Source organism: Pseudophryne corroboree, chromosome 3, assembly GCF_028390025.1.
Source record: "Pseudophryne corroboree isolate aPseCor3 chromosome 3, aPseCor3.hap2, whole genome shotgun sequence".
Classification (NCBI taxonomy): domain Eukaryota; kingdom Metazoa; phylum Chordata; class Amphibia; order Anura; family Myobatrachidae; genus Pseudophryne; species Pseudophryne corroboree.
Genome location: NC_086446.1, coordinates 3,719,128 through 3,732,131, shown reverse-complemented (window position 1 = coordinate 3,732,131; position 13,004 = coordinate 3,719,128). Strand labels below are relative to the sequence as shown.

Genomic DNA, 13,004 nt, shown 5'->3' with positions numbered 1-13,004 from the left:
GGCTGCAGAGTGGAGCGAGTGGAGACAGTCCAAGAGGGATTGGGCAGGTGAGTTAGACTGCTGACTGTGTATGTCACCATTATCCTCACCTCCTGTATAGGAAATGACTGATATACTTGTTCCAGGTCAGGATCCTGGGGAAGATTAGTTTTTTTTAATTTTTTTAAGGTTATGAACTTTTGTAAAACATTCCATTATGATGTGCAGTCACATGGGGGGGGGGGGGGGGGGGGGGGGGTGCGCTGAGCGGCGTCACATGAGAGGCACAATATGGCTGACGTCTCCGCTATATTACACAGTGGGGCTGAGGGGTGTTTGGGGCTGCAGGAGAGACCCTGTGAGATTACTAGCCCTGGCACCATTATCACTGGGTCTGTGCAGAGCCAGAGGCGGCTATTAGGGGATCCCCATGGCCACTCCCAGCTCAGTGACATCACTGCGGCGGCGGCACTCTCAGTAGCGTTCAGTGACAGTGTAGTAACCGGTCTCTGATAGGGAGAGCTACTGCTATATTACCATAATATGTGTATGTGGCCACTAATAGCACATACACGCCACAGGCTAATACCGTGTGCACCTACACGTCACAGCGCCATGGCATGATGTAACAGCAGCTGCATGAGTGTCAGGGGTCCTCAGTCACTGACACCCACCTAGTGCTGTACAAGGGCAGCATCATGGGGACACTCACTACCATGGTAACAGGAAGTCTGGTCACTAAGGGGTTACCATGCAGAGCAGTCACCGCGGGGGAGGGGGGTCCTGCACTCATATACCGCCACCTATATCACTAATCATCCCCCACACACACAGCTGGGAACCCCAGGCCGGAGCCCTCTGCAGCGGTACACCTCCGGAGCCCGGGACACGCCACTTCCGCTCTGTGCGTTCCACCCTACTTCCGCGTTTCCGCTCACTTCCGGTTCGTGCGGTCCACCACGCATTCATCCTGTGCGTTCCACTCCACTTCGGCGTATCACCTTCCACCCGGCCTAATCCCCGCCCCCTGTGGTCCATAACATCATCCGGGACTCTTGGTAGGAAGGAGCAGAGAGGAGACATCAGGTAATGGTGCTATATATTATTATTATACAGGAGGAGCAGCCCGTGGTGTCACGTTATTATTATACAGGGGGAGCAGCCTGTGGTGTCCTGTTATTATTAATATACAGGGAAAGCAGCCTGTGGTGTCCTGTTATTATTATTATTACTATACAGGGGAAGCAGCCTGTAGTAGTATTATTAGTGTTATTATTATTATTCAGGAGGAGCAGCCTGTGGTGTCCTGTTGTTATTATTATTCTACAGGAGGTTCAGCCTCTGGTGTCCTGTTATTATTTTTATACAGGAGGAGCAGCCAGTGGTGTGTTGTTGTTGTTGTTGTTGTTATTATTATTCAGGAGGAGCAGCCTGTGATGTCCTGTTGTTGTTATTATTCAGGGGGAGGAGCCTGTGATGTCGGCTGGTTCATGAACTTATGGGAATCACTGACCAGGGCCCTATGGCTGGGGACAAAGAGACTTATTAGTCGCTCAGTGTTACATATCTGACTATGTTACATGTCTTCTCTGTGATGTATATTAGATTGAATTTATTTCTAGGATCCCAAACCGTGAGGAACCAGAGTGTTTATTATATGTTACACGTTCTGTATTCTCACTGATCATTGAAGATGGACACGGAGAAGATTCAGAAGATGGAGAGGATAATAAATCTCTCCCTGGAGATCATCTACCTGCTGACTGGGGAGGTGAGGGGGATCTGGGAATATCACAGTGACATCACTTATAGCTATAGTTATAATATCAAGGGACATGACTGGGGAGGTGAGGGGATCTGGGACCGTCACAGTGACATCACATATCTATAGTTATAATACAGGGACATGACTGGGGATGTGAGGGGATCTGGGAGCGTCACAGTTACATCACTTATATCTAGAGCAGGCATTCCCAACCACGGTCCTCAAGGCACACCAACAGTGCAGGTTTTAGTGATATCCAGGCTGCAGCACAGATGGTTAAATCAAAATCACTGAGCTACTAATTAAGTCATCTGTGCTGCAGCCTGGATATCACTTTAACCTGCACTGTTAGTGTGCCTTGAGGACCGTGGTTGGGAATGCCTGATCTATAGTAATAATACAGGGACATGACTGGGGAGGTGAGGGGATCTGGAATTGTCACAGTGACATCCTTTATAGTAATTATACAAGGACATGACTGGGGGAGGTGAGAAGATCTGGGAGCTTCACAGTAACATCGCCTATATATAATAGTAATACTGGGACATAACTAGGGAGGTGAGGGGGTCTGGGATTGTCAAAGTGACAGCACTTATATGTATAGTATTAATACAGGCCAATCAGTGGACAGTATCTAGGCAGCACCTGTGTGACCAATCCCATGGGATAGCAGGGTATTTCTGGGTCCAGCTTGGTGCATTCAGATGGCAGTGCAACGCCTGCCACAGCTAGTCTGCTAACTAGCGCTCTGTGTATCCATGAGTCTTGAGTCCTGCTCTTTGAAGCTGGTTCCTATTCTGTATCTGGCATTTTCACTTCAGGCATTCTATCCGTGTGTCTCGGCACCTCCAGTTTGGAAGCTGAGTCTCCTCGTGTTCAGCAGCTGTTCCGTCCTGCCTCAACCATTGTCCAACTGCCCTCTAATTTGTACCGACCAGAGTGAACCCAGTCCCGACATGAATCACGGGACACCGGTTTCAACACCTGCTCCAGTCCGGGGACAGTCCATCACGAGTTCTAAGTGCAACCTTCTTTTATTCTTCTACTATGAGCTTCTTCAGTATTGATTATTGCTTCACTACATGCGAAGAAACTTCGTTCAGCCAGTTCACCTCCATCCAGGAAAGCCCGTTTCTCAAACAGAATCCAGTCCGGAAATATCAGTTCCAGATAGTACTTGCGTGACAGTTTGCAGTGGCCAAATGGATCCGTCTGGAGCTAAGGTCCTGAGTACAGACCTCCTGCAAACTTTTGCCTCCCATCTGGAGAGACTAGAAGCCACTCAGTGACAAGTAACACAGTTTCAGTCCTCGTTGGATAGAGTTCATTCCTCGGTTCGCACAGAAACGTCTGTCAGCCAAGTCGTCCCCTCTCCAGTAGTTTATTCACCATCTCACTTATGGCTGCCAACCCCCAACAAGTTAGATGGGAATCTTAAGTTGTGTCGCAGCTTCTTGAATCAATGCGATGTTCATTTCACGCTGCAGCCAGCTAATTTTCCTTCGTCAAAAACTAAAGTGACCTACATCGTCTCCCTGCTAACTGGGCCAGCATTGGAATGAGTTTTAATCTTATAGAAGAGCGAGGATCCTATTCTGAATGACCATACACGATTTATTGCTACATTTAGGAAAATCTTTGAACTCGGCAGACTCTCTTCAGCGTCTCCGCCAAGGAAATCGAACCATGGGACAATATGTCATCCAGTTTCAGACACTCGCCTCAGAGCTCCCTTAGAACAAAGAGGCCCTCAACTCCGCCTTCTGGAATGGGCTGTCTGAGCGCCTAAAAGATAACTTGGTGACCCGTGATCTTCCTACCACATTGGAAGAATTGATCTCTTTATGTAATAAAGTAGACCTGAGATTTCGTGAACGTGAGATTGATAAAAACCGGGTCAAACGTTTCAAGTCTCGGGTTAGTCCACCTCCCATCCCATCATTCACGGAAGCCATTGAAGAACCCATGCAAATCAACTGTGCTCGTTTAACACCAGAGGAGTGGCTGAGACGTCGCAAACACTTGTGTATGTACATTGGGGAGTCTGGGCACCTCGTAGCCTCCTGCTCACAGAGACCAGGAAACTTCAGTTCCTAACTGGTCGAGGAAAAGCCAGGTTAGGAGTCCTTTCTCATTCTCCAAAAACTCTGACTCCGAGATCCTTGTCTGTTGGAGTTATCACATGAAATAATTTCTGTCCCCACTCCTCTAGATTCCCTAGCCGGAGGGAATTTAATTTAGTCCGATATCGTTTAGAAACACCAAATACCCACTCAGCCGTTGGCACACTACATTATTCTCCTAGCTGTGGATAATAATCGTATTACCCATGGAACAGTCTCCTGTCGGACCCTGCCTCTACAAATTCGGGAAGGGGCACTTCACGTGGAACAAATAGAACTTCTAGTAATCACCAAGGCTTCCCATGGAACAGTTTTAGGCCTTTCCTGGCTTCTGAGACATTATTCCAAATTCGACTGGACAAACATGCAAACTTTCTCGGGACCAATCCTGTCTTTCATCTTGTGTGCTCGCAGGCCGTCCCCTTCGGAATACCAGTTATGATCTCTCAAACCCATTACCTATTCAGTGCTCTGCTTTATAGAGACGTTTTCAGTAAACAAAGTGCTGACTTCTTGACGCCCCATAGGCATTGGGACTACGCAATCGAGTTGCTACCACCGCGAGGATGCACCTACCCTTTGTACTTTCCAGAAACCAAATCCATGTCTGAATATATGCAGGAGAACCTTAGTAAAGGATTCATTCCCCCTTCCACTTCACCGGATGGAGCCGTGTTTCCCTTTGTGAAGAAAAAGGATGGGGCTTAAGATCTTGCATAGAATATAGGGGTCTGAATGAGATCACAGTTGAGAACCGCTATCCACTGCCTTTGATCACAGAACTTTTTGATAGAGTCAAAGGATCCTCAGTCTTTACTAAACTAGACCTGAGGTGAGCTTACATCTTAATCCGGATCCGCGCTTGTGATGAATGGAAGACTACATTTATCACCATATATGGGCACTATGAGTGTTTATTTTTGCCGTTTGGCCATAGTAATGCTCCCGCCGTCTTTCAACATTTTATCAATTAAATATTGTCACGATCCGGGTATCTGGACGCCATTAGTTGCCTTTCAGATGTCTCCTGAGGCTGGCTCAGCGTTCCAAGGCCGGATCCCATTTGTCTCTACATGCTGCATATCCCTCCTGTCATGGTGAGACGCTGTAACAGCGCCGCCATGTTTAAATCCTGCATGGCATCTCCCATCCTCTGCGGCCTCTGCCGCCGCTCCTGTGTTATAGCTGCAGGTTGTCAGAGTGATGCTTCATGTCTGCCGCGGCCTCCGCTGTCATCCACGAGTCTCAGCATACACTTGTCAAACTGGCGTCTCCTGTCCTCTGCTGCCGGCGCCGCCATTACTTTTATGTTTCCACATGGTTTCCAAACCAGCTTTCCTTCCAAGTTCTAACATGGGTGCAGCCATGTTGGATCCAAACACATGTCTCAGTTCCTCCAATCCACTGCCTCTGGAAATCTGCATAATTGCCCAGCCAATGCCTGCTTTGCTGCAGGTATAAGTATCCTGTGCCTGGGCCAGGAAATGGTCAGTGCTTTGTTTGTCATACCTTGTTCCAGTCTCTCTCTCCTGTGGCTGTTTCTCCAGGTTCCAGCTCCTGTCTCCAGCATCCACTAAAAGACCCGCACCTGCCTACCATCCTGCGGTGCAGCCTGACTCTGCAGTCCTCCGTGGCTGATCCAGCTCCCAGTTTCCAGCTATTAACTCATCTGCTTCCAGCAGTCAGCTTCCAGCAGATTCCAGCTCCTTTAAAGTGCCGGTGTTGTTCCAGCGGATCCCTACTTACCAGCAGTATCCACTACCACCGGTAACCTTACTTCAACTCCTCTGTTTCCACGCTCCCTAGCATCTTACAGTATCCACTCCGTGTTTCATCACCTGGCTGGTTCCATCCAGCACTCACTCCGTGTCTTACCACCTGGCTGGTTCTATCCATCAAATACAACAGCTTATTCAAGTTACCAACTTTATTCATTACATCTACTGGCATGTTCCTCGGCTATCTTCACTACTACAGCCAGGCCTGGTAAGGTTATTTCATCAAAGGACTTTAACAGCTGTTCTTTAACCTACTAGTGCTCTGTGATACCTTCCATGGTAAAAGTGTTCCAGGAACTATATTATTTGCCATTGCCATTATTTGCTGTCTGTTATTACACGGAGTCTGTTAATAAACTTTTATTTTACTTTTACCTGGTTGTCATGGTCACACCTTCGGGTTTCCTTTAACACTTACATGTCCAGGGGTCCTATTAAACCTCCCCGGTTTAAGTTCCTTTCAGCCCCTACAACTGAGGCTTCCTCCTGTCAGCCAAAACCCTCAGTTGTGACAAATATTTTGCGACATGCTTTACAAGTTTGTAGTGGTCTACCTGGATGACATCCTGATCTTTTCATCAGATATAGAGTCACATCGCCAACAAGTTTGCAAGGTTCTTCAGAGACTGCGATAAAATCAACTTAAATGCAAAATGGAGAAGTGTGTATTTGAGGTAACCACCGTTCCATTCCTTGGTCATATAATCTCCGCCTCCGGTCTCGTAATGGATCCAGAGAAAGTTCTTGCTATCCTTAACTGGACCCAACCTACCACATTACAAGCCGTGCAACGGTTTCCTGGATTCGCTAACTACTACCATAAATTCATCAATGGTTTCTCAACTATAGTAGATCCCATAGTTGCTCTCACCCGAAAAGGAGCCAATCCGTCACGATGGTCACCTGAAGCGGTATCCACCTTTCAACTTCTCAAAGAGGCCTTCACTTCAGCCCCAGTGCTCCAGCACCCGGATACCAGCAAACCATTTCTGCTGGAAGTGGATGCTTCTTCAGAGGCTGTAGGGGTGGTCCTCTCACAGAGGGCTGCAGATAATTCATTAGATCCCTGTGGGTTCTTCTCAAGGAAATTTTTGCCAGCTGAAAAAAAAACCTATGCAATTGGCGAACAAGAACTCTTGGCCGTGAAACTTGCTTTAGAGGAATGGCACAATCTTCTGGAAGGATCTCAACACCCTGTGACAATTTATACTGACCACAAAATGTAATCTTCCTGAAGAACCTCCATTGTCTCAACCCCTGGTTGGCTTGTTGGGTCATTTTTCTTTTCATGTTTCGATTTCACACTAACATACCGTCCCAGGGGAATATTTACTAAGCTCCCGATTTTGTTCTATTTGGGGGTTTTCTTTCAAAGAGTCATCTGTGGAATTTACTAAACACATATCTCGGCAGTGATGAGGGCATTCGTATTTGTTTTAACGGCAGAGTTCACAAATACGAATGAATACACCATCGGTCAAACACCCCTGTTATTTTATACAACTCGTGAAAAAAACGGTACATCAATAATAGCGCTAGGTTGGAAATCATGTAATAACACCACTGTGCACAAAGGTGAGCATAAGAATGCTAGTTCACCATGGACTGAAGTCGGTGTCCTTTCAGAATCCTTTTGTATATATATACAGAGTTCTCCTCCTCCTGTGGGCTCGTCAATTAACGATTGTGTAGGATCCTGAGTCTGAAAAACAAGTGACACCTCTCCCCTTCTGTGTGAGGGATTCTTTAGAGGGACACTTTAAATATAGGAAATCATAGTGCAGTATGTCTTAAAAACAAAGCATTTATTTTGTACAAATCGCACTTACAGGAACATAGAATAAAAACAGCATGTAATGGTATATCACCAAACCGCAGTCCTTGATCAGGAAGAACTTGAGTGTCAGATGGTACAGAGCGTGGAAAACTGGACTCCGGATGTCCACAGCCACATCACCCAGGTAATTCCGTCAAGGCAGCAGGTACACGTTTACAGATCAAATAAGCCAGGCTTGTTTGATCTGTAAACGTGTACCTGCTGCCTTGACGGAATTACCTGGGTGATGTGGCTGTGGACATCCGGAGTCCAGTTTTCCACGCTCTGTACCATCTGACACTCAAGTTCTTCCTGATCAAGGACTGCGGTTTGGTGATATACCATTACATGCTGTTTTTATTCTATGTTCCTGTAAGTGCGATTTGTACAAAATAAATGCTTTGTTTTTAAGACATACTGCACTATGATTTCCTATATTTAAAGTGTCCCTCTAAAGAATCCCTCACACAGAAGGGGAGAGGTGTCACTTGTTTTTCAGACTCAGGATCCTACACAATCGTTTATTGACGAGCCCACAGGAGGAGGAGAACTCTGTATATATATACAAAAGGATTCTGAAAGGACACCCACTTCAGTCCATGGTGAACTAGCATTCTTATGCTCACCTTTGTGCACAGTGGTGTTATTACATGATTTCCAACCTAGCGCTATTATTGATGTACCGTTTTTTTCACCATTTGTCCTATTTCTATGTGTAATTGGATGCACATTTGTGTACATTTTTTAGCAGCTCTATTGGGTTTATTGCGCACTATTTTCTGACATCTACTTGCCTTTGTTATTTTATACAACTCGGTAATTTACTAATAATTCATATTCACAATTACTGCCGGCAATAGCCAAACACTGACGGGAAATGTTAGAATTGGTAGGAGAAAACAAAAAAGCAGTTTTCAAATAGGCCTGAACGGATCAGTGAGATCCATGCATGCTTATCAGTAGGAAGGGGTGTGAATGGGTTAAAAATCGGAAAAAAAATTGTGTGTGCTCCCCCCTCCTAAGCATTACCAGCCTCGGGCTCTTTGAGCCGGTCCTGGTTGAAAAAATACAGGGGAAAAAATAACTGGGGTCCCCTCATATTTAAACAACCAGTACCGGGCTCTGTGTCCGGTCCTGGTCCAAAAAATATGGGGGGGGGGAAAGCTCGTAGGTGTCCCCTGTATTTTTTAAACCAGCATCGGGCTCCACTAGCCAGAGAGAGAATTCCACAGCTGGGGGACACTTTGATGTAGGTCCCTGTGGCTGTGGCATTAACCCCCAACTAGTCACCCCTGGCCGGGGTTCCCTGGAGGAGTGGGAGCCCCTTAAATCAAGAGGTCTCCCCCTCCAGCAACTCAAGGGCCAGGGGTGAAGCCCGAAGCTGCCCCCCCCCCCCCCATCTGTGGGTGGTGGATGTGAGGCTGATAGCCATTGTGTAAATTTAAAGAATATGTTTTTTGTAGAAAAACTACAAGTCCCAGCAAGCCTCCTCCGCAAGCTGGTACTTGGAGAACCACAAGTACCAGCATGCAGGAAAATAACGGGCCCGCAGGTACCTGTAGTTCTACTACAATAAAAATACCCCCAAAAATACACAACACACACCGTGATAGTACAAGTTTAATTGACATACATGCGTTGACACGGAGCACCTCGGTCCCTTTGTCCACATAGAATCCACAGGGTACCTGTAAATAGAAATTATACTTACAAATAATCCGGCGTCGTTCTGTCCTCTTCATTGACTTTGTAATCCACGTACTTGTTTAAAATAAAATAAAAATTAAAAACCCGGTCCACGCTACTAAAGGGGTTCCATGTCTACACATGGAACCCCTTTCCCCAACCGACGGGACCCCCTGTGACTTCTGTCAGTGAAGGTCCCGCCAGCCAATCAGGGAGCGCCACGTCATGGCACTCTCTTGATTGGCTGTGTGCTCCTGCACTGTCAATAAGAAGGAGCGCACTGGTTACAATGTAGCTTAGCGCAGCTCCATTACAACCAATGATGGGAAATTTGAGGTCTGCGGTTAACCGCAAAGTTAATTGGGGTGGCCAGGGGTGACTAGTTGGGGGGGGTAATGCCACGGCCGCAGGGACCAGTATAAAAGTGTCCCCCGGCAGTGGCATTATCTCTCTGGCTAGTGGAGCCCAGTGCTGGTTTAAAAAATACGGGGGACCCCTACGTGTTTTCTCCCCTGTATTTTTTGAACCAGGACCGGACGCAGAGCCCGAGGCTGGTTATGCTTAGGAGGCGGGACCCACGCAAACTTTGTTTCTATTTTTACCACTTTCCACACTTCATGTAATGCACACAATGAAGCCCTGCACGGATCTCACTGATCCGGCCGGGATTCATTGTGTTAAGTCCGGCAGTGTTTTACTAATCACTCCCGTAAAAAACTGCCCGACAATACGAATCGCATGGACATCGGAAAATACAAAAGAAGACAGCTCGGTAGCTTAGTAAATTACACGCACTTTTTTTTCAAAAAGTTGAAAAAAACAACACGACCGATACAATTCGAGATTAAACTCCCACCAAATCGACACAAATACGAATCTTCGTAAATATACCCCCGGTTCCCAGAATAAAAAAGTGGATGTATTATCCTGGTCCCTCTGCCCTGAGGAGAGTTTGCAAGTCCACCTCCCTAGTCTAGTGCTAAGCCCAACAGTTTTTACCACAACCACAGTTCAACCTCCTATTGGGAAGACCTGGTCCACCTGATCTTCGTAAAAAAAAAAAACCTTCTTATCTGGTCTCATGCTTCCCAGTTTTCTGGCCATGCTGGAATCCACAAGATCCCAGAGATTGTGCAGCGATCCTACTGGCGGCCTTCCATGAGATCTGATATCTCTGACTTTATTTCTTCCTTTATCAAGTGTTCTTCGCATAGAATATCCTGTCAAGCACCATGGGTCCACTCCACGTTCCTCTCCGACCATGGACCCATTTGTCAATGGATTTTATTACGGACTTACCTAACACCAAAGATTTCACTACAATTTGGGTGATCATTGACTGCTTTTAATTTTTTTTTTAAAATGGCTCACTTCATTCCCCTCAAAGGATTACCCTCCACTCCAGAATTAGTGTGACTCTTTATTTCTACTGTCTTCAAGTTAAATGGATTGCCTACAGAAATGATATCGGATCGAGGTGTCCAGTTTTGTAGCCACATTTTGGAAGTCTCTTTGTTCTGTATTTCAAATCAAACTGCATATCACCCACAAACTAATGTTCAGACAGAAAGAGTTAATCAGGACCTGGAAACTTTCCTTCGCTTATACTTATCTTCTCAAGATGACTGGATGGAGCTACTCCCATGGCCAGAATTTGCTGATAATAATTCTAATCACTCCTCCAAAACCACTCCGTTTTCCATTGTCTATGACCTGCACCCACAAGTTCCAGAATTTCTTAGCCTACCCACTCGAGACCTCCCAGCAGTTGATTCTTCTGTTCATCAATTTTCAAAAATTTGGAAGCAAGTACATACGGCTCTTCTCAAGTCTTCACGCTGACAAAAAGAGACGAGCAGTGCCCAGTCTTAAAATTGGAGATCTAGTGTGGCTGTCTACTCGGAATTTAAGGCTCCGAGTTCCGTCAGTGAAATTCGCCTCTCGTTTCATTGGACCGTTTCCTGTTCAAAAAGTCATCAATCCAGTGGCCTTTAAACTCAAGCTCACTTCGTATTTATGAATTCCTAACTCATTCAATAGTTCTCTTCTGAAGCCTTTAATTCAGAATCTATTTCAAAAGAAGCTTCCTCGATCTAGAGTCCTTACTGATAGAGGAATAGAGTTCGAGCTTAAGGAAATAGTGGATTCCCGAGGCGTTATGGTCATCTGCAATACCTCTTGGATTAGTGAACAACACAAGATCTCACACCTTGAGGAAGATAACCTTTGTTATCGAAACGCGTCGGTGAAGGTAGCAGGACGTATGTGGATCTCTCGCCTGGCTGTGGATGATCACTCCTGGGGACGCCTGGTTGTAATCTTAAACTTTTTTGTCTACTCTTATGTAGACCACTCAGTCTGGTGAGAATCTACCTTTTAGAGATCTTGTATTCAGATGCCTGTGCAACGTGTGCCACAGCTAGTCTGCAAGCTTGTGCTCTATGCTCCCAGATTCCTGCGCTTAGAACCTGGTCGCTATCCTGTATCCTGCAGTTCCACTACAGGCATCCTGTGTCTCCACACCTCCAGTTTGGAAGCTGAGGCTCCTCGTGTTAAGCAGATGTTCCGTTCTGCCTCAGTCTTGTCCAGCTGACCGCAAATTCATGCTGGCCAGCGTGAACTCAATCCTGACACGGTTCACGGGACACCGGTTTCAACACCCGCCCCATTCTGGGGACAGTCCAGCATGAGTTCTAAGTGCTACCTTCTTTTATTCTTTTACTAAGAGCTTCTTCAGTCTTGATTATTGCTTCACTACATGCGAAGGAACTTCATCCAGCTAGTCCACCTCCATCCAGGAGAGCCCGTTTGTCAAACCGAATCCAGTCCGGAAATATCAGTTCCAGCTGCTACTTCCGTGACAACAGGGACATGACTGGTGAGGTGAGGGGATCTGGGAGTGTCTCAGTGACAGCACTTATATCTATAGCAATTATACAGGGACATGACTGGGGAAGTGAGGGCGATCAGGCAGTGTGTGCAGTGATATTTGCTTTCTCCCCCAATACACAGGAATACACAGTAGTGAGGAAGACATCTGGCGAGTATGAGACAACCAGCAGTCGCCCCCTTGTGTCAGGAGGACTAAGCAGGACCCAGAGCCCCATCCCGGTGCCTCCATTTTACTCACTGATACATGAGAGAGACAATGACCAGGAGATCCTGGAACTCACCAACAAGATCATTCAGCTGCTGACTGGAGAGGTGACTGCTGGGAATGGGACATTATACAGTAACATCAGGGGACGTGTCTGGGTGATGACTGGAGAGGTGACTGCTGGGAATGGGACATTATACAGTAACACCAGGAGATGTGTCTGGGTGATGACTGGAGAGGTGACTGCTGGGAATGGGACATTATACAGTAACACCAGGGGATGTGTCTGGGTGATGACTGGAGGTGACTGCTGGGAATGGGACATTATACAGTAACACTGGGGGACGTGTCTGGGTGATGACTGGAGAGGTGACTGCTGGGAATGGGGCATTATACAGTAACACCAGCGGATGTGTCTGGGTGATGACTGGAGAGGTGACTGCTGGGAATGGGGCATTATACAGTAACACCAGGGGATGTGTCTGGGTGATGACTGGAGAGGTGACTGCTGGGAATGGGACATTATACAGTAACACCAGGGTACGTGTCTGGGTGATGACTGGAGAGGTGACTGCTGGGAATGGGGCATTATACAGTAACACCAGCGGATGTGTCTGGGTGATGACTGGAGAGGTGACTGCTGGGAATGGGGCATTATACAGTAACACCAGGGGATGTGTCTGGGTGATGACTGGAGAGGTGACTGCTGGGAATGGGACATTATACAATAACACCAGGGGACGTGTCTGGGTGATGACTG

The 13,004-nt window shown here is 46.7% G+C and overlaps 1 long non-coding RNA gene across 1 annotated transcript; it reads left to right on the top strand.

The window, feature by feature from the left end:
* The first annotated feature begins 1,010 nt into the window (after positions 1-1,010).
* LOC135057462 (uncharacterized) lies at positions 1,011-12,349 on the top strand. The gene is made up of 3 exons (XR_010244141.1): positions 1,011-1,065; positions 1,602-1,750; positions 12,160-12,349. It is a non-coding gene; the product is annotated as an uncharacterized LOC135057462 (long non-coding RNA).
* The last annotated feature ends 655 nt before the right edge of the window (positions 12,350-13,004 follow it).